At 40.4% G+C, this 27,920-nt stretch overlaps 1 protein-coding gene and 1 pseudogene across 3 annotated transcripts in view; one reads left to right on the top strand and one right to left on the bottom strand.

Moving 5' to 3' along the window:
* The window catches only part of Adcy8 (adenylyl cyclase 78C), a 339,012-nt gene that overhangs the window by 76,507 nt on the left and 234,585 nt on the right, over window positions 1–27,920 (top strand). The window lies entirely within an intron of this gene.
* Window positions 21,950–23,201, bottom strand: LOC135697379 (uncharacterized; annotated as a pseudogene).

The raw sequence follows: 27,920 nt of genomic DNA, 5'->3' as shown, positions 1-27,920 counted from the left end.
GAGAAAAATCGATTCAAGAAAGGAAAGCCAAGTAAATAAACCCAGTTACATTGATGTGCTTGTTCCAGATACTTATTTATTCTTATTGCTTGTAGGTGATCAATGGTTCCGCTGTTTTTTGAACCGTTACCGCTCTGAACTGTCTGTTCGGAAGCCGGAAAGTGTTACAAAAGCTAGCGCGAACGTAACCGAGTCCGACATTAGGAAGTGGTTTAAGGAGGTTTTTGGATTTCTTCGTGAAGAGGAGGTAACCGACATCCTTTCCGATCCAAGAAGAGTTATCAATGGTGATGAAGCCTGTTTCTACTTGGATCCGACCATTGACAAAGTGATTGCTAGGCGAGGTGAGCGAAACGTGTATAAAGTTGATCAAGGGCCGGCAAAGAAAAACATTACAGTGATGTTTACTTGCTCTGCTGATGGTGTGATGTTTCCACCCATGGTGGTGTTGCCATACAAAAAAATCCCTTTGGAAGTTACCAAGAGTGTGCCAGCTTAATGGGGATTGGGCAAGACGGACAGTGGATGGATGAATAAGGAATGCTTTTTGAAGTACATCAAACGCGTCTTGCATCCTCAGCTGGTCGAAGCAAAAGTGCTTCCGGTTGTGTATTTTGTCGATGGACACTCTTCGCACACACCATGGGAAACAGCAGAAGAATGTGGTAAGCTTGGCATTATCCTCGTCTGTTTGTATGCAAACTGCACAAGGATTTTGCAGCCGCTGGATGTTGCAGTGTTTAAGCCGCTGAAAACGGCATGGCTGAAAGTCGTGGATGACTGGAAATTCAGGAACCCAAAATAGCACATCAAAACGGAACATTTTTCTTCTCTTCTGCAAAGGGCGATGGAATCTATCAATGGTCGCGTTGTTCGAAGTGGGTTTCAAGCATGTGGCTTGTATCCGTTCGATGAAAACAACGTGGATTACTCAAAGTGCCTCGCTCGCAACCGTTCCAATGCAGAACAGAATGATTTTCAAATCGAAAATGGCAATGAGATGGATGTTACCACTAAAAATCGTCCGAAAACTTTCCCAGTAATTCAATCCGACGCAAAGAAAGTACTTGACATGATGGGTCTCTCTCGACGAACCCGATAACGAGAAGGTAACGATACAGTCTTTATTTCAAAGGAAGACAAAATTCTGGCAAAAGTTTACAATATGCTGATACCGATGGATGCAGAGGATCAAATGCTTGAGGAGCATTTGATTGATAAACAGAATATAACTGACAAAGAGACTTCTGAAATGTGCGTTCAAGAACATGACTATGATCTGGAGACTGAACCAGTGGATCTCTTCCAAGACTTCGAGGAAAAGTTGAATGACCCACTCTTCGATGAACACGATGTGGAAGATCAAAGGGACACAACAGGCCCTTGCAATGTGCAAAAGAGTGTACTGGCTGAATTCCTGGAATCACCCGAAACTCCCAAACGTACAGGAACACTACGATTCAAGCGTCGTAGTCCTGCTGTCTTAACATCGCGCCGTAGACTGGAGTACCACAAAGCCAAAGCTGAGGAGAAAAAGAAGGAAGTAGAAGAGAAACAAAGAAAAGCTGAGGAGAAAAAGAAGGAAGTAGAAGAGAAACAAAGAAAAGCTGAACTAAGAAAGAATAAGAAGAAACCGCCTCGTAAACCTAAACATTAACTTGTAATGCTGAAAAACTGGTGTTGAATTTTGATCTTCGTATTTTCTTCCACTTGAGGATATTATTATTTAACCCAGTTACATATGATTTGAATAAACTTTTATATCTAAGTTAACTCTTGAAGGCTACAATCAATAAAAACGATACATAAAAGATTGATAATTGTTGTGTTTTATATAATCAATGAAGGTAGTATTTTGCTAGAAACAGAAATCTAAAACGTACGAAATTCCAAAAGTCTTCCTATCTCCCAAATGAATTTAACTAAGGGACTATTCATAAACTACGTAGACGCTTTATGGGGGGGGGGGGGCTTGGCAGATGCCTACGGTCCATAATTTTTTTTTTTTTTTTATGAGACTATGGAAATGGGGGGAAATCTCTCAAAAATCGTCTACGTAGTTTATGGACGACCCCTAAAAAGAAGAATATGGACTGCATGCATAGAGGCAGGTCTCCATATTAAGATTTACTTCTGAATGATTTATTTTTTCATGGTATATTATTGCGATCAGTTGTTTCCTTATGTTAACTCTTATGCATAACGTAAAACGGGGTGTAATTGATCAGCGGGGCAAAATTGATCACTGAAATTTCTCGTGATATTTCTTCAAGTGCAATATGATTTTCGTTATTAAGCACAAGAATACAAACATTGTGAAAATATTATACATAAGCACAATATTGAGTATACTCAGTGATCAAATTCACCCCGCTGATCAATTACACCCCGTTTTACGGTACCTCCTTTGAAAATTTTCCCACCTAGACGAACCTAACAAATGCGAGATAGGAAGAAGTGATCATCCTAATTAATTTTAGGAGCATAGGTTGAAATAACTTCAGCGTGTCCAAAATATATTCGTTCACATTCAGTGTGTCCAAAATCAATTGGAAGGGTCCAAAATATGGGAATATCATGATGTGAAAAAAATATTTTTTGAATATATGTCAATAAATAAAACATCTTGTAACATTTTACATCCAAGATGAGTAGCTTTCGAACACAACCGCATGTAAATTGCATAATAATAAAAAACAAATAATATTATTTCGACATAAACGTGATCTCACTTCCTCTAGGGGTCCAAATCAGTTGGTTACCCTATTTGCCAAATCTAACGAATTATCATGAGAGCTCCTTCCGATTTCTCCCAGCAGTCCTGCTGACATGCCCCGGAAATGTCTACCGACTTCTTATGGAAGTTTCTCTAAATATTTTCTGAAAGTTTCTTCCGACTTGCCCGTGAAATTTCTTCACTTTGGATGTCGGGAGCAGGGCTGGTAAATTTCATTTTCAATGAAAGATCTCACGCGATATTTACAGAGATACTTCGGTCACTATCATCGGATGAGAAAACGATGACAGAGATTTTCTTCAAAATCTCATCGATTTTTTTGTCATGACAGAACGTGACAGTGCTGTGATCACCGTGATTACTAGCTCATGTATTACTATTAAAGTTACTTGTACCAAGGAAATCTTAAAAATATATTCACTCTGCCGATTACATATGGTTACTTGCTTAAATTCATCTAAATCAGTTATAAATGTTGATGTCAAAACTGCATAAGAATTATTCTCATGAGTGCTTGATCATTGGAAAATGACAAAAAAGCTAATGATAGGTCGTTTCGTCTCGTGATAGTTAGAGGACCTGTTTTCTCATTGTCACATGACGGCCGTGACATTTACCAGCTCTGGTCGGGAGTCTGTCAGCTTCCTCTGGAAGTTTCTTCTAACTTTCTCCGAAAGTCTTTTTTATACACGTACGACTACGTCTGTGATTTCTATATGGGGGTACACTTTGTGAAAACCGAAAATGGAACATGTAACGAAACTATGAAAGATTTTAAACGTTAATAACTCTGCTGCCCCTGGACCAATTTCAATAATTTTATCACCTATCGATCAGAAATGTTTCTACGGATCTGTTAAATTTGGAGTTTATAATTTTTTGTTTTTTTCAAAATGTCACTATTGAAAATTGCACGAATGTGCAACTGTTGCTCACCAAACGCAAAATGAGTGGTTGTGCTCTTCAGTACACAACGAAAGGCTCCCCGCAAGCAGCTAGCTATCAAGGCTGCCCTCAACCGCTGATCGGATTCAGTTCCAATAACCGTGTGTGGTGGTGTCCAGTCGTCGGCAGCTGCAGCAGCAGCAGTAGTGCTTTCGGCGCGTGGCGTTGAACATTGTTCTCCAGTATACAACGAAAGGCTGCCTGCAAGCAGCGAGCTGCAGCCCACATGAGCATCCATAGAAGGAGGAAGAAGCTGCACCGCTATTGATCGGAATCAGTAGCTCTTCGTGAGTCGCTGTGGGCCATATATGCCAAGCGCGTCACCCTCATTCCAAACAACATACAGCTCACCAGTCTCATCTGTGATGAACACTCTAATAGCTAAGCATTACTCAACCATCACGACAAAACGGTCCTTTTCAGAACCACCATAAATTTGTTAAAGAGTATTTTTTGACCTATAGGGCCGTCCCTCGTACGTCAACTGTTCGTACAACCCCATTGGGTTGTCTCTTGTAGTTTTTTTTTAATGAGTCTGCAGCTAAACTTCCAGTTCATGTGATGGGTATCTCAACAAGACACTTAAGTACGCCAGGGGACATTAACTTAGAACCGGAATTAATATCAAACCTACTATAGAGAAAATCTTGCTACGCCAATGCCAATCGTTGCTAAAGGCTTGCAGAAAAAGCTCTCTCTCCCTCTCTCGAGCTGCGGGTACAGCAGAGGGCACTAAATTTGATTACGCTTCCCATAATCCTTGTCGCAGAATAAACGAGAACTGTAATGGTTCGAACCAAAACGGCCGGATGAGCAGCAATATGCCGGTTAGGTCGTTCAACGAGGACCGCTCAAATTCTGCTCGCTTGACAATTGTGCAACGCAACAACCCAACTTCATCGTCCCGAATGCTGTAGTTTTTCCTGTTTGGCATTATTTCGGTGGGACCGGAGTACTTAACGACATAACGACGACCCCATAATGGTGCCTGTGTCACTTCTGTGCCGAAATTTCATTTGGGAGGCTGCGTGCTCGAACTTTACACGGTTTTCATTGCAATCTCATTTGAAGTGGAAATTCGTTTCACAATCAATTTTGCTGTACTAGCGATGCTACTGCTGCTACTGCTGCTGCAATGAATCAAGTGGAGTGTTTGCGTGTTGACGGCCACTTGGATTTACGGCCTCGATTTGGATGAAACTGGATTCCCAAGGCTGAAGGTCAACACAATCAGATTAAGAGTTAGATTGATATTTTACAATAATTCAATATTTTGTACAACTGATTTAAGCAATGCCTCCTGATGGTATGATTATCGCGCTGTTAATCCATCATTCTTGTTGGGAGCACAAATCCAATAAACCGATTCACCCAAATGATAGCTATCCCAGTTTTATAGATCATAATTTTATTGGTCCCGCTCGGCGTTGGCCTGATTCCGAAATCGTTATTATTACAAAGAGCATTCAGTGTAGTTTTCGTTCATCAACGTCATAAAGTAAGGAATCGAATTACAACAACAACAACCTATTACTGACTTTAATTATTTAATCCGACTTTAGATTTCATCTTCACATCATTGTCTAACTGATGTCTCTAAGCCTAACCACCTAACGAACAGGTTGGTTGGTTCCATTCCATTCTTGGAATTGACGCATACTTTTGTCAAATATGCTTATCGTTTACGATTCAAGGTCGGGAAAGAGTTAAATCATTTAATTAATTTAATAACCACGAAGAACGATCATTGTAAGCCCTCTCGCTTCCAATCCGGATGATGATGTTTGATAGGTGCGCACCGGGGTTTCGTAAATCATCGCTGGTGATGGCGCGAATCTGTACGCGTCTTATTTCACGCCCGCGCCACCATTGACGTCTCTGTTTATAGCTGTGTCACTATATTGCCGTTGAGGAGATAGGGATGTCTTCGAAAACTGCGGCAAGGTTCGCAAAGGAACATTTTATGTGCCGGAATATATGTTTGCCAGCGATTCTAATAAATTGTCTATTGCTTGAATAAGGTAAGTTTTAAAATTCCAGATTCCGAATAACACATTTTAGATAATTTTTTTTTATTAAACCTTGTTTTTCATCCCGGCATTGACGCTCTTATTCGAGCGATTAATGTTGTTTTAAGCAATTCCACAGAATTTTTTCTGTCAGCCAATGTATGCAAGCACAATGATACTCTATGCCCGAAAGATTTTCTAGACTGAAGCCCTCCTGTTGCTAAACTTCTTGGAATTGAAGTTGGAGTTGGTACTCTTCAGTGATCCAGAAAATTGATTTCATTTGTGAGGCATTAACTTTTGAGAGTCTTGTATCTTAAACGGTTTTCAAAATTACAGTCCCTTCCAGTGAATCTTCACCATATGGTCTAGGAATTTAACTTTCTGCTGCCCATTTTTTGTCGTAGGATTACGTCTTTCGGCAACATATTGGGGGTGCAATTTCAAAAAACCAAAATCGACCGCGTTACGAAAAGTGGTCAGGTTTTGACCACTTATAACTCTGTCAATAGCGGATGGATTTTGATTCTAAACAAGCCAATCGATTGAAAAAAATTCTAAGAACCTTCTAAAATTAACACTTTATCAATTTTCAATAGGTCACTATTGAAAATAACACATATGTCCAACTGTTCCAATGCTGATCAAAATTATCACCAATTGCCTGCCAAAAGCGCTCTCTCCAACAGAGACTTCAAAATTGAATTCCATCTGGTCTCGCCAAACGGTGCTTATTCAATCATCGTGTCCGGTCGGTCATCATCAGCAGCAGCAGCAGCAGCAGCAATATTGTTCTTCAGTACACAATGAAAGGCTGCCAGCAAGCAGCTAGCTATCAAGACTGCCCTCATGAGTCGTTGATTCACCGAAGAAGGAGGAAGAAGTCATACCGCTACTGATCGGATTCAGTTGCTCGTTGTGAGCCACTGTGGGCAATATATGCCAAGTGCGTGACTCTCGTTCCAAACAACTATGATCACTACACTGCCGTAGAAATTCCTTTCGCAGTTTCAGCCGCTTCTCACCAGGATGACTCTGATTGCAATGCTCAAGTTACTGAGCTTGGTTTCTCAGGTAATTGCACGAACAGTACATGTCCTGCCGAAGCGGGAAATGATCACTACACATCCGTACATAGTCCATCGACAATTTCAGTCATTCCCCACCATAATGACTCTAATGACAACCGTAACGCATCCAGCCCAAGTAACATTTTAAGTTTTATGAAATCCTACAAAGCAACTATAAAACAACATTCATAAAACCCTGGTCAAGGCTATTTTGTCATTAATGCATCCACCAAAACCTCATTAAGACTAGAATATGTCTAGTTGGCCCACCCTGGAGAAGGTTCTGAAGGGTGTATTCTCGAAACTCGTCAAGATTGATTTACTGCAAAAGGTTGTATGACGAACGCATTCAAAACCATTTGAAAGCTACAATAAAAGCTATTTAGCAACAATAAAAACCCTTTTCGAGCCATTTCCCCTAGCCGCATGCTGAATCCACTAGGAAAGTATCAATCAAGATAGAAAAGGATTTATGAATCCGATCTTATCAAAATAATTAAAATAGAAACTGATCGTATAAAAATATTGTTGAAAATCCAAATTTATTACAATCTAGTTTTAAATGCCATATTCAATTTTATGTGAAAATGTACGTGAAAACATCGAAAAAATCAAGTCCACTCTCGTAAAACGACGATTTGACCAATTATTTAACATTGAAAAAAAAAATATATTCTTCAGATCGAGTTTAGCCGACATTTTTTTAAATGATTTTCGCATTTAAATGTTTGCTCATTGCTAAATTTACCAAAATATAGTTATATCCAAGGCAACATAGATTGAAAATCGAAGATTGTAAAAAAATAAGCAAACTAATTGTAACATGGCGGTGGCATAAAAGTTGATTTTCATGGGTCATTTGTGAAAAAGTTGTTTTGCTTTCAAGAATTCCTTAAAAAATTAATAAGGTTTTAAAATGGCTTTTATGAAGAAAACTTGCAGGCTGAATTGTATTTATCTAAAGCCATTTTGCTTGATCCTAAACCGTTCAGATTAATGGCAGCATTTATGGAGGCAAAGTTGCCTGCAGAAAGTTAAACGTCAAAGTTTGTTTATCTTTCGATAGTTGCGCTGTGAGATCCAGGATTCTTCCAGGCGGTTTTCTCCCGATGGATTGTGAGCAGTTACTCAGATAGTTTGCTGTACTGTTTTACAACATTTCGCATTTCGAACAGCTGGAAGCGCAATCGTTCCCGAAAAAGATCTCCTTCTTCCGGATGGTTACAGAAGTGCACCATCCAATGATGCAGAGATGTACGGTTGAATAAAATTTTCGAAGAGTCTTTCGCCGAATAAAATCGCTGCTTTGGATCGGAAACCAGCTGATCTTCGCTAACTAACAGTTTCAGTGGTTTGCTGTCGGTTGTTATTTCGATTTTCATCGCAAGATCTGGAGAAGGCTGGTATGTTTTTCAACTTTAGACAATGTTTTATGAGTTCGAGGGCCCGCTCACTTTGCTCTTCTCCGACAGATGGTCAGTCGTTGGTGGTGTGCTGGTTCTTCTAAAGAAGTAAATTTATCTGAAATTGACTTGATTTTTTCATCCTACTTCGTCTACCCTTCGAGATTTCCTTGTCATAGATTTGGCATTTAGTAACTATGAGGAACCATCTTTTAAGCTCAATTTGTAAACAAAGTAATTGGGGAGTTAATGATGCTTTTTAAAAAGGCTAAAAAGCAACAATAAATGCTTTTTTCTCTAATGCAAAACCTAATAGTTTTATGGTTGCTTTTATAATGATAGAGCACGTTTATAAAGTATTTTATAATGACATTAATAAACAATTGCTAATGACGTTTATGCTTGAATTATAGAACAGTTTTAAGGAGGGATTGATAACTGTTTTAAATTTATTTTAAAAACAAGACAGTTTTTGACTTTCTTGCCAGACTATAAAAGGTTATTAAAACAGCAAAAAGCTGAATTACTAAGCAGGAATGTTTCACACTTTAAAATGTTATATTTAAACTAAGTGGATTGTTCATTGCCGTTATAAAACCATCATAAATCAGAGTGTATGCTAAATGGTTACTGAATTGCTACTTGGGAGGATTCAGGGAGCTGAAATATTGCTGTATTACCAAAACGATGGAGGCATGAATACAACTGTAGCTGAGATCAAATTGGCCTGCTCGGATGCTTGTTATGATATGTACGCCTTCACCGAAACTTGGTTGAACAGCAACACACATTCTAAGCAAATATTTAGTTCGGATTTTACGGTCTATCGCACTGATCGTTCTCGAGCTACTAGCCCCAAAGTTTTCGGTGGTGGTGTCTTGCTAGCAGTTCGTTCTACTTTTAACTCTCGGTTACTTCATCCACCTAATAGCTCAGGTATCGAACAGGTGTGGGTGGCTGTTACCCTACTGTTGAAAGTGGTTTTCATTTGCGTGTTGTATTTACCCCCGGATCGACTTGGCGATTCTGAGTTGATCGATCAACACATTGATTCACTTTTTTGGGTTGTATCCAAGATGAATGTGACTGACGAAATCCCTGTTGTTGGTGATTTCAATCTTGCTTCAGTCAACTGGTCATCGAATGAAACAGGGTTCTTTCATCCTCGCTCTAATGTCTCATACATAACACCTCTAATAGCATCTCTCCTAGATTGCTACAATACTGCTGATCTTCTGCAACGAAACGGGATCTCCAATGAAAACCATAGACTGCTTGATCTATGTTTCCTCAGCCATGAACTCGCCTCTACTTGCTCTGTTCAAGAGGCACCCGAACCACTAGTTAAACGTTGTAGACACCATTCACCTCTGCAGTTATCATTTTTTTTTTATAGTCACTTTAACACTCTTGGGTCATTCGAGACTTGTCCGGGGGGTGAGATTTGAACTCGTGACTTTGGTGTGAGAGGTATGGATGTTAACCACTACGCCGGGGTCGCCCCAACAGTTATCATTACACTTACATATATCAGGCTTGCACTTTTCGGGTAACCGTGGACAGCGTATCGCATGACTACCGTAGGACTGACTTCGAGGGAATGGCAACCTTTTTCGAAAACATCAGCTGGGACGATGAAATCTGAGATCGTGACGCGAATGCTGCTTCTTCAATTTTCTCGAATATTGTAGTGTATGCGATCAACCAGTTTGTACCCATGACAACTCCACCCATATCTAGTAACCCTCCTTGGACCAAACGAGCTGCCTTGAAGACATTTTGTAAACTTCGAACGGATGCATCGAAGAGGAAGTACAACCATAGAGGTAACTCTAAGACTAGTAGGTCCCGAGGAAACATGCTCAACTTTTTGGCTCAGCACTGGTACTATCTTCGGTCCCAAGCTAATCGATTCACCCCTCGAAACATAGGAAAATCCACTAACCCCTCATTTTATCTGTCAAACTTTCATAGCGAATCAAAACAAACATAGTGTAGTACTGGAATTTATACCAGAATGGGGTTCGTTAATCGATTTGTTTGGGACCAATAGGCTAGTCAAGTAGTGAGCCAATTTAAAATCGTATTTCGTATTTATTGTTGGTACAACCTCGTTAACAAACAGTACAAGCGGCTCAACAAACAGCTTTATAAAGCCCATCAGCACCATCTACAAACTAAGCTCAAAGCAAATCCCAAGAGCTTCTGGAATCATGTGAACGATCAACGGAAGGAATCGGGCTTGCCTTCTACAATGTACAATACGGATCAAGAAGAATCAGATACGGAGGGAATCGCTGATCTGTTCATGTCCCAATTCAGCAGTGTCTTCGTCAAAGAAAATTTACCTAACGAGCACATCGTAGCCGCCGTAAGTGATGTTCCCGTACTTTCTGCTGTTGGGCCGCATCCGCCTATTTCGACTCATGATGCGGTTATTAAGAACTATATTGGAGGGCTGGCCGCACCTTTAGCATCCATCTTCAACCTCTCTTTAGGTTCTGGGATCTTTCCGACTGCTGGAAGGATTCTTTTGTTTTCCCTGTCTTCAAAAAAGGCATTAAGCAGTCGGTGTCCAACTACCGTGGTATCGCTGCTTTATGTGCAGTCTCAAAACTTTTTGAACTATTTGTGCTAGATTGTTTAAAACACGCATGATCTAGTTACATCGCGACGGAACAACACGGTTTTATGCCGAAGAGGTCGACCGTGGGGCTTCCCTTAGCTCAGTCGGTAAAGGCGCAGCTACAAAGCAAGACCATGCTGGAGGCGGCTGGGTTCGATTCCAGTTCCGGTCTAGGAATTTTTCGGGTTGGAAAATTTCTCGACTTCCCTGGGCATAGAAGTATGATTGAACTTGCCACACAATCATATCAATGCAAAAATGGTACAGGCATCGAAAGCTTTCAATTAATAACTGTGGAAGTGCATCTAGAACACTAAGTTGAGAGCACGCAATAAGCTAATATGCGATAGGCAATAAGCTTGAAATGCGAAGAAGAAGAAGATCGACCACTACAAATCTCGTTCAATACACATCATCAATCATACGCGAAATGGAAAGAGGTCATCAAGTGGATGCTATCTACACCGATCTTTCTGCTGCTTTTGATAAAATCAATCACGAGATTGCAGTGGCCAAACTAGAGCTACTTGGTTTTCACGGTTCCCTTCTTGATTGGCTTAGCTCATACCTCACCGGTCGACATATGTCAGTGAAGATTGGAGATCCTTTTTCTCAACCGTTCGCTGTTTCTTCTGGTGTACCTCAAGGCAGTCATCACGGGACCGTTCATATTTTTATTGTATCTGAATGACTTTCACTTTTCGATCCGTTGCCTGAAGCTGTCTTATGCTGACGATTTCAAACTATACTTTGTCATCAAAGATCGAAATGATGCATTACTACTAAAGGTGCTCCTGTGGACAATCATAGCCTAGAAAATATTCTGGAGGATAGGAATGTGTTGCCCAAGTGTTGGTATAGGAACGTGGATGACATTTTTAGCATTGTCAAAAGGGAAGATTTATCAAAAAAAATTTGAGGCCATAAGCAACGTTCACAAGGACATCAAATTTACTCACGAAGAAGAGAGAGACGGCAAACTTCCCTTCTTAGATCTTCTCATCATCAGGGAAACGTCTTCGTTCAATTTCGAAATCTATAGGAAATCAACAAATCAGTTATGTTGGGAAAATATCAAAAAATCAAATCTCACCAACGCCCAAGATCCCGCTTGATTTTCGTAGACAAAAATCAACAAGCAAACAACTGCGGTTGATTTTGAAAGCTGTGATATCGCAGCTCGGAATATCAAGCTAACAAAACTCACCAACTGCAAATCTCACCAAACTGTGGTGAGATTGCGTTTAATGTAGTGGTGTGGAAGAAGTGAAGCAATAGTTTCCAAAGTGTAGTGAATTGCTGCCAGTTCAGCCACATACACAGAACAAGGAGCTTCAAGTTTTCGAGAGGCGCTATGAAATTCATTAAATATACCAAAACCAGCGGACTCCTCTATTAAAGGGTGATACGGTCAAAATTTGGTCAAGGGAAAACGCGTGTAAATCGGTGAAATCGTTTATTTAAAAAATCAAATTAAATTTCTTTTTCAAGTTCAATTAGTATAAAATTCAGGAAAAATATTCAGTTAGGCTTCCGCTTTTCCAAATCCGAATTGCTGGGCCTTACGCTTGACCCCTGCCATCAGATTTTGTACAGCCACCTTGTCCACCTTCTTCGCCGCAGAAAGCCAGTTTGCCTTGAACTGCTGCTCGCCCTTAGCAGTTTTTTTGGTCTTCTTTAGGTTCCGCTTGACAATAGCCCAGTATTTCTCAATTGGGCGGAGCTCTGGCGTGTTGGGAGGGTTCTTGTCCTTGGGAACCACCTGCACGTTGTTGGCGGCGTACCACTCCATGGCCTTTTTACCGTAATGGCAAGATGCCAAATCCGGCCAAAACAGTACGGAACAACCGTGTTTCTTCAGGAAAGGCAGCAGACGTTTATTCAAACACTCTTTCACGTAAATTTCTTGGTTGACAGTCCCGGAAGCTATGAAAATGCTGCTTTTCAAGCCACAGGTACAGATGGCTTGCCAAACCAGATATTTCTTTGCGAACTTTGACAGTTTCATGTGCTTGAAAACATCTGCTTCCTTTCCCCTTCCTTTTGCCGTATAAAACTCCTGGCCCGGAAGCTGCTTGTAGTCGGCTTTGACGTAGGTTTCGTCGTCCATTACCACGCAGTCAAACTTCGTCAGCATCGTCGTGTACAGCCTCCGGGATCGCGCTTTGGCCGTCGTATTTTGTTTATCATCGCGATTTGGAGTCACTACCTTCTTGTAAGTCGATAGTCCGGCTCGTTTTTTGGCTCGATGCACGGTTGTAGACGATACACCCAGCTTATTTGCGGCATCTCGGAGAGAGAGGTTAGGGTTTCGCTTGAAACTACCGGCAACTCTCTTTGTCGTCTCAGCGGCTTCCGGTTTTCGATTTCCCCCCGATCCAGACTTCCTGGCTGTCGACAAACGTTCCCCAAACACTTTAATTACATTTGTAACGGTTGATTTGGCAACTTTTAGCGATTTTGCCAACCTTTGCGTGCGAGTAGCTCGGATTTTCGCGATGCGTGAGCAAAATTTTGATACGCTGCTCTTCTTGCTTGGACGGCATTTTGACAACTGAAGAGTGAATTCCAAAATCAAAATAGGAGCAACATTCTACACACACACACCTTCAAAATGAGGGGTGTTCAGGTTTTTTAAATGCAAAATTGAAAGAAATACGTCAAGTTGATATTGACCAAATTTTGACCGTATCACCCTTTAGGGATCCATCTGTGAAAAACGTTTTTGCAGAATCAACATGGCCAAACTTTGCAGCGTATAATGACGGAGCAATCATAGGACGATGATGCTCTGGAATTCCGCGATTAATTCTATTCTGTTTTAGCTTAGTTTTTATTTGCTGCTTGGACATAATGATGTCAATAGTTCCGCAATGCAAATTATATAATCGCATCATTCCATTGATTGGGCTATTTTTTGCATAGTTTGTTTTGTACGATTTTTCAGAAAATAAATTCCGTGTTCTAAGATATCGACAAGGTGTGTAAAAGTTTAATTGTGCGAGAATTTCTGCCGAATCTATGCGCAACGACTAGTTTGAGATCATCAGTTTTTACACATTGATGATGATTTCTAGTCCCAAGCATCGTCTATTGGTTTTCTGTGTAATTACAGCTGATCTGGCAATCAAGGTTGCTTCCACTCACTTGCTATAAAAAAATAAAACAGCAAAAAAGGTTATCTTCCATTTAATTCCACTTAATTAATTTTGGTATCCATGACAGATACGTATTTCGACTACAATGTGCAGTCTTCATCAGTGTCATTCCCACTAAAGAACTTATCAAAATCTAACCCCCTTAAGTACTCATCCCCTAGGTAAAAAAAGTCAAGATCATAGGTATAAAAATGAAACTACAATGTGTTGAATCGGAACAACCCAATTTCATTACTTCATTATGATGGCTACCAAGCCTTTGGGGATTTTCCTTTTTAGAGAGTTTTATAGATTTTTCTCCTTTAGCTTACTTAAATCTTTGGTTTTTATTAGTTAGGTAGGTTCCGATTCAACACATTGTAGTTTCATTTTTATACCTATGATCTTGACTTTTTTTACCTAGGGGATGAGTACTTAAGGGGGTTAGATTTTGATAAGTTCTTTAGTGGGAATGACACTGATGAAGACTGCACATTGTAGTCGAAATACGTATCTGTCATGGATACCAAAATTAATTAAGTGGAATTAAATGGAAGATAACCTTTTTTGCTGTTTTATTTTTTTATAGCAAGTGAGTGGAAGCAACCTTGATTGCCAGATCAGCTGTAATTACACAGAAAACCAATAGACGATGCTTGGGACTAGAAATCATCATCAATGTGTAAAAACTGATGATCTCAAACTAGTCGTTGCGCATAGATTCGGCAGAAATTCTCGCACAATTAAACTTTTACACACCTTGTCGATATCTTAGAACACGGAATTTATTTTCTGAAAAATCGTACAAAACAAACTATGCAAAAAATAGCCCAATCAATGGAATGATGCGATTATATAATTTGCATTGCGGAACTTAAGTGGAATTAAATGGAAGATAACCTTTTTTGCTGTTTTATTTAGCATTCCGCTAACAACCCAATTTCATTACTTCATTATAAAAAAATGTTTTTTGGGATTATGAAATCATTAGATGATATAATGATATGTTGTACTTGCAAGTAACAAAAAGAGGGGGTAAAGAGTGTGTTTGACTCATAAAACCTCATAAAACAATCACTTCCATTCAGATGATTCATTGTGCAATTTCACTGGTTCTGATCAATTACGGTAGAGCAACCATTGTTATGTGTAGTCAGTCTAAGCCAAGAAAATGCAGAAAATTTAGAGAAGATTGCCTTTTGCAGTCGATAGATGTGCTTGTAGATGGAAAGAAGATTGATGAAGATTCTGTAGAGTTCCTGCAAAAGATACAACGCGATGGGAGAATATACACTGAAAATAAAATTTCGTTTAAACAACGAAATCACTCGTTTGTTCTACGAATTTATTCGTTGTTTTCTGCAACGAAATGGATTTGTACATTGTATGAAGCTAGTTTTGTTAGAACTGCCACACTCGCTATCACTACACCCAACCAGCGGTCCACAAGTGTTGGTTGTGGAAACCGAAAAATGTGGGGTGTGTTGATGAGGATGGGTAAAAATAACTTCATCATTGGAAGGAATAAATATGACAAAAAAATAAAAATAGGCTTTAGACAGGACTCGACTTATGTACCTTGCGATAGTCAGATCTGTGCTTTAACCATCGCTCTATCGGTGCTACTAGAATAGGTAAAGCTAAAGGCAATAAGAAGCACTCATGCAGTGGTACTTCGATTTCTCTTGCTTTTTCTGCTGCTTGCATGTATTTTTTTTCTCTAACATAGAACCACCGCGATGATTTATTGTGGTAGCTTGCATGTATTGGTCAAACCGACAATATTTCTAAAAAAAAATATATCCCATCTCCAACACATAATCAGCACTTTAGGAGACAATAAGCGCAGTTGTTGGTTTGATTGTACGAAGATGTATTTGTATATTATACGAATAAGGCGTAATATTGATAATATGTGTTGTATGTACGATATTCATTTTTACGAAACGGTTTTCAGAGAAATAACGAAAATACATTTTCAGTGTAGCTTTAGATGCGCGAAATGAAAAAAAAATAGTTGTTTGATTCACTAGCGTGAGATTTCCGTAGGGTTTTTGATCTAATTTCCGTCCTACTAAGAACAACCCGCGCTTTACCTCTCTTTTTTGAACGGGTTTGAACAAAAAATTGAACATTTCTGTCAAAGATGACTTTTAAATTTATTCGCCTTTCCTTTGATTCCACCTTTGGATTTGATAAAGAGTCACAAATTGTTGAGATATTGTTCAAAACCTAATACTGTTTCTAGATTCTAAATTCGTCCTACGAGTTTCAATTCCGTCCTAACACATTGAAACGCCATTAGATTTTCTTCGTCCTACGGATAAACGTAGAAAAAGGGGTTTGCTAGGAGCGCTTCTGACGCATTTCGCGCCAAATCGTATTCGGAGCTGGCAGCACCCTCTCAGATTTCAATGAAGCTTTCTGGATGTGTGGACCTTGGCTAAATATGCCACTTTGCATACTTAGTTTTACCAAAATTTATCTAGACTAACATTTGAGAAGGGCGAAACTTTTTCTGCCGATTTTTTTCAAAAAAATATTGATTTAGATGAAACTTTGCCTCAAGATAGGTAATTATGTTTACTACCATCCGTCCATACATCGCGAGATGGGCACTTTTAAGGAAAAAAAGTTTTTCTTACAAAAACTTTTTCATGTCTGAACTGATTTTTTTTGTGATTTGCCATTTTCACACAAAACTAAACCAGTGAAGCTCAAAATCATCTCAGAATCCAATGAAGCTCAATTTGTGATTCAATTTTGTCTAACCAGCACTTAAGTTCACTTTGATTAATCGAGAATTTCATATGAAAAGGGCTCATGATGCATTTCTCGCCAAATCGTATTTGGAATTGGCAGCACCCTCTCAGAGTTCAATAAAACTATTTGAACATGTAGACCTTGTCAAAAAAAATATTATTCCCTTATTCTGTTGTCTACTACTGATGCAAAATTTGATAATATGTGAGAGAAAAAGACAATCTCGATTTATGAGAATCCACCACCACTACATATCGTCAGATATGTGTCTTCCTTGTTACACTCCAGACCGTTATTTGTCAACCGCAGTTCCTCAATTGAATATGATCTGACCATGAAACAAGCAACTCATGGGATTCCCGATGAACTTCGACCTATTATTATCCCGCGTATTTTTACTGAAAAGTACCAACACGTCAATTGCGTGAAAAGATATTTTACAGACGGGTCACGTCTCAATGGATCCACTGGCTTCGGTGTCTTCAATGAAAACTCTAGCGCCTTCCGCAAACTTCAGGAACCTTGTTCTGTTTATGTTACTGAGCTGGCAGCAATCAACTTCGCATTGGGGATGATTTCCAACATGCCCGCAGACCCTTACTTCATCTTCTCGTATAGTCTCAGTTCGATCGAGGCTATTCGGTTGATGAAACAAGGTAGGCACTCATCTTATTTCCTTTCAAAGGTAAGAGAGCAGATGAGTGTGCTGGTCGAAAGATCATATATGATTACCTTTGTATGGGTCCCCTCACATTGCTTAATCCCAGGCAATGAGAAGGCGGACTCTCTCGCAAAGGTGGGCGCGCAGGAAGGCGAATTTTATGACAGGCAAATGTCACACGATGAATTTTACCATTTAGTGCGTCAGAGTACCCTTTCGAGTTGGCAAACCGATTGGGACAATGGAAATCTTGGACGGTGGTTACATTTAATTATTCCTAATGTTTCGTCGAGAGCGTGGTTTAAAGGCTTGGACTTAAGTCGTGACTTCATTCGCGTGATGAGTAGACTTATGTCCAACCACTACTCGCTAGATGCTCATCTCAATAGAATAAACCTCGTGGACAGCAACATCTGTCGGTGTGGAAACGGTTACGATGACATCGATCACGCAGTTTGGCAATGTACGGATAATGACGCCGCCAGAGAGCGACTTTTGAATACCCTCGAGGCCCTTGGAAGACAACCCTATGTTCCTATCAGAGACGTGTTGGGAACTCGCGATATCTGGTATATACAGTCGGTTTATGTGTTTCTTCAATTGTCTAGTATAAGGATTTAATTCCTTTGTCTTTTGTCTCTCTTTATTAGTTTTTGTTTGTCTTGTCCCCCCGTCTCGATGAGTCTCATCGTCGCCCACTGGTCACCATAGCCGGTCGAACTCCTGACGAAACTAGAACCGCACTACCGTTCATACTGGCGACAACGCTCTGATGAGACAACGAAACCTTGCCTCCAAGCTCCTCCCCTGATCCTATCCTTCGACAATGTACCTCTCTAACCTTGAGTAAGCCGCGAGTATTCGGCCCAACTCCTACTAGACATAGAATTAAGTGAATTTTGTTACAAACAAAGAACAATGAACTATCGGCACCGTAAAGCTAAAGCGATTGAGCCTTCCAAATAAATGATCTAGTTAAAATAAAAAAAACCTTGTTGGGAGCTAAATGCAAGCTCGTTTATGCAGATGATCTTAAGCTGTACGTCATAGTTCACTCGATTGAGGATTGCCATCGTCTTCAAGTTCTGCTAGATTTGTTTGTGGATTGGTGCCGTTGCAATAAGTTGACCTTCAATCTTCACTATTCCTCGATCATCTCTAAGGCGAATCGTCAACTGGGATTTATTTCGAAGATTGCACGAGATTTCAAAGACCCTCACTGCTTGAAGGCACTATATTGATCTTTAGTTCGGCCCATGCTTGAGAACGGTTCTGTGGTCTGGTCTCCATATGAGCTAGTGTGGAATCTCCGAATAGAACGTGTTCAGAAAAGACTTTTGAGGTTGGCTTTGCGCAGTCTGCCGTGGCGCGATCCAATGAATTTACCACTTTATGCAGACCGATGCATGCTATTGGACCTGGATACATTGGAACACAGAAGAAAAATGAAACAAGCCTTATTTGTAGCGAAACTTTTAAATGGCGATGTGGACTGGCCTCAACTGCTTTCACTGCTTTAAACTTCCGTGTTCCTCAAAGGATGTTGCGGCCAACATCCTTACTACAACCGAGATTCCATCGAACTGAATATGGATACCATGAGTGTAGAAACGCCTGGTTCGGTCCGAGGTACAACTGATAATAAATATTTATACTCATGCTTTAAGGTTGTTACAAAACCAATGGTTGCTTGATCCTACATTCCCTCCTTACGTTTAATATTTAAAAAATTTAATATATTCAAAGTTTGTAATCTGCTAAGTATTTAGGTACATGTTTCGAGCGCTTGCTGGTAGCTCGGCTAGTCTCAAAAGGGCGTTTTCGACCATCGCATCGTGAGACCATCTGAGGTTCCGTAGTAGTTTGGCTGGTAGAGGGTTGTTCCGTTGGATTCGTAGTACGTTCAGCAGCAGTTGGAATGGCTGGTCCCATGTCATCTTCTTCTTGTGTGCCCTCAGAGGTTTTATGATTATCTGCGTCATTCTCCTGTTTCATCATGGGATTCGCATTTAGGATTCGTTTGGTGTGGTTCACGTGTCGATTGGAGATCACACTGCTTTTAATGTTCTTCAAGTGGAGCCGTGATCCGTCGCGTTGTATCACAAGATGAGGTTCGGGGTTGAAAGTGGTTGTTAGCTTATTTTTCTTGACAAATTTTTTCACAATCACATAATCTCCAACATCGATATTGCATTGCTTAGCTCTCCTTTTTGAATCCGCATACATTCTTCCTTTTTCTTTCGCCTTCCTATCGTTTTCTCTTGCTTCAGTTTCATTGACTGGTCTTGAGTTTCCTGGTATTTTATCCCGAATGTTCCACCCAAACATCAATTCCGACGGTGAAAACTTTGTTATGCTGTGAGGTGTTGCTCGGTAAGAGTGAAGAAAATCTTGTAGATCATACCGCCAATTACGTCCCATAGTACAGCTTATTTTCAAGGTCTTCAATAAAGTTCTGTTTTGCCTCTCGACCAATCCATTTTGAAAAGCTGCATAAGGAACTGTATGCTTGATTGAGATTGCATTTGTCTGACAAAAATTCAAGAATTCTGCTGAAGAAAATGGCTGACCATTATCGCAAACAACTTCAATAGGATAGCCGAACCTTGCAAAAATTTCCCTCATTTTAGTGACTGTTACTTTTGCTGTCATTGAAGTAAGTATAGCAACTTCAACGTACCGGGAGTAGTAGTCTGTCGCTACAAGCAAATGGTAACCGCCAGGAATTTCCATGAAATCCACCGCTATTTTCTTCCACGGTCCGTTAGGCATCTCGGTTCTTGTTATAGGAAGTGTATCAGGTTCTGATACAAGCGTACATCCTGTGCAAGATTGGACGAATTTCTCTACCATAGAGTCCATCCTAGTCCACCATACTTTAGATCGTAGTCGACGTTTCATTGCTGCAATTCCAAGGTGAGGTTCGTGTGCAAGCTTCAAAATTTGGGTTTGTAGGATTCGAGGAATTACAATTCTTTGATCTTTCATCAATAAATGTCCATCACTGGTGAAGCATCCCGACATTTTTGCATAACGCATTAATGTTCTAGGCCAACGTCGAGAAGGGTACGGTAACCATTTAATCAGTTCTTGCAGTTCTTCATCTGAGTTTGTGGCAGTTACAATTTCCTGAAGGGTTATTGCCAACGGGCAAGCATCACTTGCTATCATTCGTACGATTCTTTCTGATTCGTCATCAAAGCTTGGTCCATTATCTGGTACAGATTGGCAGAGTCGTGACAGCGGGTCAGCGATTTTTTTTTTTTTTTTTTTTTTTTTTTTTTTATTATAGTCACTTTAACGCTCTTGGGTCATTCGTGACTTGTCCGGGGGTGAGATTTGAACTCGTGACTTTGGCGTGAGAGGTATGGATGCTAACCACTACGCCAGGGTCGCCCCCTGGGTCAGCGATGTTATTCTTTCCTTTACGGTACATTACTTTGAAATCGTAGGACATCAGGCGCAACTTCCATCGTTCAATCCTTGGTGACGGCTTCAGACGATCTCCAAAAATCACGACTAACGGCTTATGGTCCGTAACCAGATGGAAAAACTTCCCGTAAAGATAATAGTGAAACTTTTCACAAGCCCATACTAATGCTAAAGCTTCTCGCTCAGTCTGCGCATACTTCTGTTCTGTCGGAGTGAGAGTTTTAGACGCATAACAGATCACACGATTGCGATTATCTTTCCCTTTCTGTACCAAAACAGCACCAAGGCCAACAGAACTCCCATCGGCAATAACATAAGTTTCATCGTCAACATTATAAAATCCAAGGGTATTTTTGTTAAGTAGAATCATCTTAATTTGCTCGAATGCTTGTTGGTGTACTGGTTTCCATTCGAAGTTTATGCCTTTCCTTGTGAGCTGATTTAGGGGGTGTGTAATGGTTGCCATAATTGGAACATGTCGATGAACGAAATTAACCAAACCAAGCAGACTTCGAACTGCTTCTGCGGACTTGGGGACTTGTAATTTTTCGATAGCTTCCAGTTTTTCTTGAGAAATTGAAATTCCTTGTGTAGAAATGTGATAACCCAAGAAGTCTATTTCCCTAGCGCCTGTGATAACTTTGTCAGCATTCAGTAGTGTCTTGTACTACTTCAATCTGTTATACACCATCAAAGTTCTTTCACGAAGCTCAGATTCGTTTCTAGCGGGGATCAGAATGTCATCGATGAAAATAATAAGCCATGGAAGATCAGCAAAAATCGTCTCCATAACTTTTTGAAACAACTCAGGAGCAGCAGAAAGTCCAAACATGAGCCTTTTATAACGGAATAAACCAAGGGGGGAAATGAAGGTGGTGATGTATCGACAATCTTCTCGAAGAAGAACTTGATGGAAAGCTTGTCGAATGTCAAGTTTAGTGAAAATTTGATTTCCTCCGATTTTCTTCGTTATTTGCTCGAGTGTTGGAAGGGGATGGACTTCTCTAACTATTGCTTTGTTAGCCTCCCGGAGATCTACAATAAGTCTGACCTCATCGAAGCTTTTACGCTTTACTAACATTGGAGAGACCCATTCATAAGCTTCATTGACACGTTCAATGATGTCCTGCTTCTCTAGCTCCCGAAGTTTTTTCAAGGTCAATTCTTCAAGAGGAAATGGTATGCGACGAAGGCTTTGGCGGACTGGAGTTACAGTTTTATCGACTTTGATATTAGCAACAATACCTGTACACATGTGAAGTTTAGAATAGATTTATTTAAATTTACCTGTATAAATTATTGCTTACCATCCATATGTGGGAACGATTCATCATTCACTGCTTGCAAAAATTTCACCAATCCAAGTTTGACTGCTGTGTCACCTGAGAGAAGCGAGCATTTCCCATTCTGGATCACGTAGAACGTAGTGTCGGTACTCCGACCGTCGATCATAGCTTCTGCGTCGACTTCACCAAGCACTTTCAACGGTGTATTTATCCCATAAGCATTGAATACTTTGCTGCTTCCTCTCCTGATAGAGTATGCTTCAAACCCAACGCGTTTCATCGTAGCCCAATCCGCTTCGCTTAAAACGTCTTCGTCTGCTCCTGTGTCAATCACGAACTTCAAACAAACTCCTCCAACAGATACTGGAACCAGCTTCTTTCCTGCTCCTAGATGGAAAAGATCAACTACATCTGAGTTGCGCTCGGTTCCATCTACAGATACTTCTCGTACGAATCGCTTTTGTTTACGGGAAGCTCCGAAACGATTGTACTGGGACGGTTGTCCGTTGGTCTTCTTCCTTTTTAGAAAACAGCAGCGGGAAAAGTGTCCCACTTGATCACAACTTCTGCATTCGAGTGATTTGGCTGGACACGATGGATCTTTCGAATCATGTCTGCCATTGCATCGGAAACATCTGAACCGCCTTGGTCCTCCGAGTTTGGAGCGTACCTTCAAAATTGACTCTTCATTGGCCTCCGTTTCGACAGCGCTGACTTTTTGTAAGTTTCCGTTCCGATTGTCCAAATCGCTCATCTGTATTTGAACAGACTCGTGGGTACGACCGATCGCTACGATCTCCTTGAAGTTAAAGTCTTTTTCCAGGCACTTCCTCTTCAGACTCACATCCGTTGTAGTTGTAATAATTTGGTCAGCTACCATGCTTTCCAGCTGATCTCCAAAATCACAGTAGGCTGCCTGCTTTTTCAGTCTGATGACAAAAGTGTCAAACTTTTCACGTACAGCTGGTTTCATCTCGCGGAACTTCTGACGTTCGAACGTTTTCGAGAGTCTTGGTACAAAGTAATCGTCCAACATTGACATGGCAATGTGGTACCGGTTCTACATAGCGTGTGATTCGTCAACATGAACTTGCTTGACCACTTTCCGGATGTCTGGTCCACCGAACATCATCAGGGATTTGAATTTTTCGTCCTGATTGTCAACGTCCTTCCATGCTAGGTATGCTTCAAAATGTTCACGCCACTTCTCCCAGCGGGCAGACACTGGTCCGTCGGCATCTTCGGCAAACGGGGGGATCAACTGGTTTACCTAGAAAACACGCATTTTAAGGTACTTTACGAGCTACACTACGTCTGTGACGTATTTTTATCAAAATTCATGTGATCTGCGTACTACACAAAACTCAGGTTCCGCACTGAAATACATATACACAGTATCACTCTGCGTACTTCATCCCAAATGTTGGGTTCCGCATTTAACATTCTCTAAGTTCAGATTTACTGCGTACTACATCCTTAAACGTCGGATTCCGCTTAAAATATCTCATATTTTCCTGCGTACTTCATTCCAAACGAAAGGTTCCGCTTTCTTTCACATTAGGAACTTCTGCGTACTGCATCCCATGAAACATTGGGTTCCACATAATGATACTTTTTACATATTTCACTGCGTACTTCATCCCGTTGCTATGGGTTCCGCGTATTTTGTTTAGAATTTTCCAGAATCACCGGGTCTCACGTCATCAACAAAATTGTTTTAGTGAGAATCATCCCTAAGCGATTAGGATTTTCATTCCGAAAAAAAAAAATACCCTGAACTGCCTCTATTTCTTAGGATGTTAAATTCCGGGTTTACGGGAGAAATTGAAATTCAATTTTCTCAGGTAAAATCATCCCTAAGAATTTTCTATCCACGGAAATGATTTCAGGTTTGGTACATTAGAATTTTCCACTGCAAACTCTCTCGAAAATCTGCTTTATCACAAGTACTCTCCATAGGCCAAGCCATCTCACGGGGGTCCGAGTAAAATTTTCTGGGGTGGAGTGTCCAAATCCGTGGGTAACTTTTATCGCTCGTCGCCAAAATGTAGAAACGCCTGGTTCGGTCCGAGGTACAACTGATAATAAATATTTATTCTCATGCTTTAAGGTTGTTACAAAACCAATGGTTGCTTAGATCCTACAATGAGCCAATGTCTGCGATGATTCGGGCATTCTCCGCTGTGGAAGAAGCATTTGAATTCGGAGAAACATCGAACCAATTTCGAAACCAATTGAGAAGTTTGTGAAAATTTTTGTAATCTATTTATCTGTTGCTTTTTGTATTATCTAAGTTTTATTCATTAGAACAACTACTGTCAGATGAACTACAATAAATAAATAAATAAATAAATTATTGGGAGATGGATTTTGAAGATTCCGGAATAATGATTATCGAGGGGAGTCTGCACCGCAAATAAGCAGACTTGTCTTCATTATTTCCAATTTGAGCATCTCTAGCGATACCACCAAAACGCCAATTGATGTTCTAGGTTTAATGACAGCTGCCATCTCCGATGCCGTGCAGAGCGTGCGGCAGTGAGGTGCTGTATCCCAGTCAGCCAGATATGAGCGAATATTTTATTACACAGAATGGGATCAGCAATGTGTTTACGAACAGGGTGTAAAAACAACAAGCTTAAATGATATTAAATTTATTGACGCCACGCTCCCAACCGGCTGTTGGTGCTGTTAAACTATTATACATATACCCGGCACGCCATAGAGCGTAATTCTGGAGGAGGACAGCGTATCGGCAGCATTGTCGTGTAGCACGAGAGATCTTGGCCAATGAGGCACGAACATTTTCATCTAAAAGCTTTAATTCAAAGGTATCAGGTAGAGTTACAGTAGGGAACGAAATCCGTACACCTCTTACAAAAAGTGGATTAATTTCTTAGGTGTACGGATTTCGTTTCCACACGGTACCCCTGCTTCGTTTAGGGAAAAAATGAAACGTTTTATGGGTTCAATTATCGATTGCATAAAACAATTTATTTTCACTATTGTTTCCCATTCTGGCTTTTACAATAGCCCAAAAAGACTAAACCGCAAACATGAATTTAATCGAACTATCCCATAGCCTGCATTCCACCGCCTTGGGAATACCTTGTCACCTTTGCAACCCGAAACCATACCGATATTCGGTCCAACAACAGCCGGTGTCTCATTTCCTTCGCATTCGCATAAAGTGTTTCTCCTTTCAGGAAGCATTGAGACGTTGCGAAACGAAGCAGCAGCAGGTAAGTATGCGAAGAGCAATGTCCTAGAGAACAGGTCCGGCAATGTGAATTTGCAATATCCGCACCTGTTCTCCATGACATTGAGCGAAGACATCTTCAAAAAATATCCTGGCGCCGAAAAGCTTCTTTTGGCCCGCACAATAAATCCCTACACGGAGGCAAATAGACTTAAGAATTTCATAAGGCTCGACTTATGAACAACACATATGAATTTCAAAAGCGTGACTTATGAATGATTTTCGGGTAACATGAGGTACACACTTAGAAAAAACCATGTAAATGAGACTGACATATACGAGCGTCAATTTTGACATAAAATTGAGTCATAATAGACGCGAAATTCAGCTCAATCAAACGTACTTTTCGTCGAGTAACGAACTTTTCAGTCTCAGAGCACTTAATTTTACATGACATGTTTGTTTACGTCTCATCCTTTATGTCAAAGATGGATTCCGTCACGTTATGTATTTCTAAGTGTGTAGCTCTTATACGCCTTTAATCATTTCATCTACCCGAGCGTTGAAAGACGAGTGGTCAACACAGGGGCCCCGTAAGCTCAACGTTCATGATTTGGTTCCAGTCTGCTCCAATTTATTATTGTTTTGTCAATATTATTTTTAATAAGACAAATCAATGAAATTCATACTGATTTCATGTGGCTAAAATTCATAAGTGTTTCTTATGGAATTCTTATGTTCTTTTGCCTGCGTTTAAAGGCCCCTTTCAGTGTACCCTACACGACTGAAGTATTGTCAATCATTATTTTTAAGTCAATATTTTCAATCATAATTTTGATGGGTCATCAATTCAGCATTAAATTGGATGTATCCGATGAACTGTTTCGAGTCAAATGACAACTTTCCTGGCAATAGATGCCCCGGATCAGGTCCCATCTACTGCTGTAGTCAAAAAGCAGGGGAAAATGAGGGCAAATATTGAAACCCGAATATTTGCGTCAATATGAATGATTGTCAATACTTTTGAGAATTAACAAAAATTTTGCCCGTGTAGTGCCTGCTTCAGACCAGGACCACTTCCTCAACGTCTAGAAGTGGATGTGTGTTGAAGGAATGAAGAAAATAACTTTGTGCTGCTCACTTTAATATCCCTGGAAGCATTTCTATTTGGGGTTTGCTCTGCATTCTCCTGGGCCCTAGGCTGGCAACAGAAGCTCTTGACGTTATGTCACTTGATGGGATCGGTAACAATTGTGGACGCAAGACGAAACACCATTACGACGGAGCTTTCCGTTCCATTTGATGGAGACGCACGGCCTTGCATTCGAAAGAATGCTTCTGGGAAGAAAGAATAACTAAGCGTATCCTTTTTATCGCTCTCTCTCTCTCTCTCGATTTCCTTCCTTTTGGATTGTGAGGTTCTTTTTTTTTAGGAATTCTAGTGAAAAGAATAATGCTTGGTGAAAGAGATTCCGGGTTAAATGTAGGATGCTAAATGGTTAAAGGGTGTCCCACATCAAATTGCATCACGGAAAAAACACTGTAGAAAATTACCTAGTAGACCTATCCTTTTCAAATCCGATCACGCAAAAATAATGCAAAGGAAAAAGAGCAGGGGAAATGGATGTAATGTCAGCTCATACATAAATTCAGCAATCGAATAAATTTTCAACAGCGACCAAAAATATCCATTATTACCGTCCCAATGACGCGTTCATCTAGATAAAATTGATAAATATCAGATTTTTAAGCGATGGGCCCAATCTTAGATCCATAGGCCAACATTAGAGCCATTTCCCCTATTCAGAAACGATTCCGAATTGCAATCGGTCTAATTGTAGGCCAACCTCGTTCGGGTGGAGCCGGAACGTCTAACGACGGCAATAGTGCTCGTCGTTACTTCCAGAATTGGGAAAAGTCAGCGTCAATTACAGGCATAGATGGTTCTCTATTATACAGATGCAAATCAATTCTTGAAGCATTTTCATCGGGATTAGAGATCGACACTACCAAGTTTGAAGAATATTGCTATGAAACAGCGAAAAGATTGATTGACAACTATCCGTGGTATTAAGGCCTGTACTGGAAAAAAATGCACCAGACAAAAGTGTTCGCCAATTTATTTTAAGTCGGATTTTCTTGAAACTTTCAGGGAATGAACTAATACATATGGATTATGCTTCGGCATAATTACTTTATTCAATTCCCTTTCCATCGCTGAAAGCCCGCACCTTTCCCTTAAGACCCCTCTTTACATTGTGTGCAATGGTGGAGCCGACATTTTTGGTCGCTTTCATCCATTCTTTCTTCAACTCCAGCTCGTTCTTAAACACCTTGGACGATTTTCGAACTTTGGCCTTCATTATGGCCCAAAATCTTTCGACCGGACGAATCTCTGATGAATTTGAGGGGTTGGCGGTTTTTGGTACAAAAACAACGTTATTGTCTCTGTACCAATCCAACGTCGATCACGCGTAATGGCATGATGCCAGGTCCGGCCAAAATAATGTCTCGCCTCCGTGGGACCGCAGGAAGGGCAACAGACGCTTCTGGAGGCACTCGGAGCGGTAAATTTCGCTGTTGATGGTACCCATTGTGATGTACGGTTTACTCAGTTTACCGCATTGGCCTGCCATAGCAAGTATTTTTTGG

Source organism: Ochlerotatus camptorhynchus, unplaced genomic scaffold, assembly GCF_037179485.1.
Source record: "Ochlerotatus camptorhynchus isolate MF236.1 unplaced genomic scaffold, CSIRO-AGI_Acam_v1.1 ptg000007l, whole genome shotgun sequence".
NCBI classification, from domain to species: domain Eukaryota; kingdom Metazoa; phylum Arthropoda; class Insecta; order Diptera; family Culicidae; genus Ochlerotatus; species Ochlerotatus camptorhynchus.
This window is presented reverse-complemented; position numbering and strand designations above follow the sequence as displayed.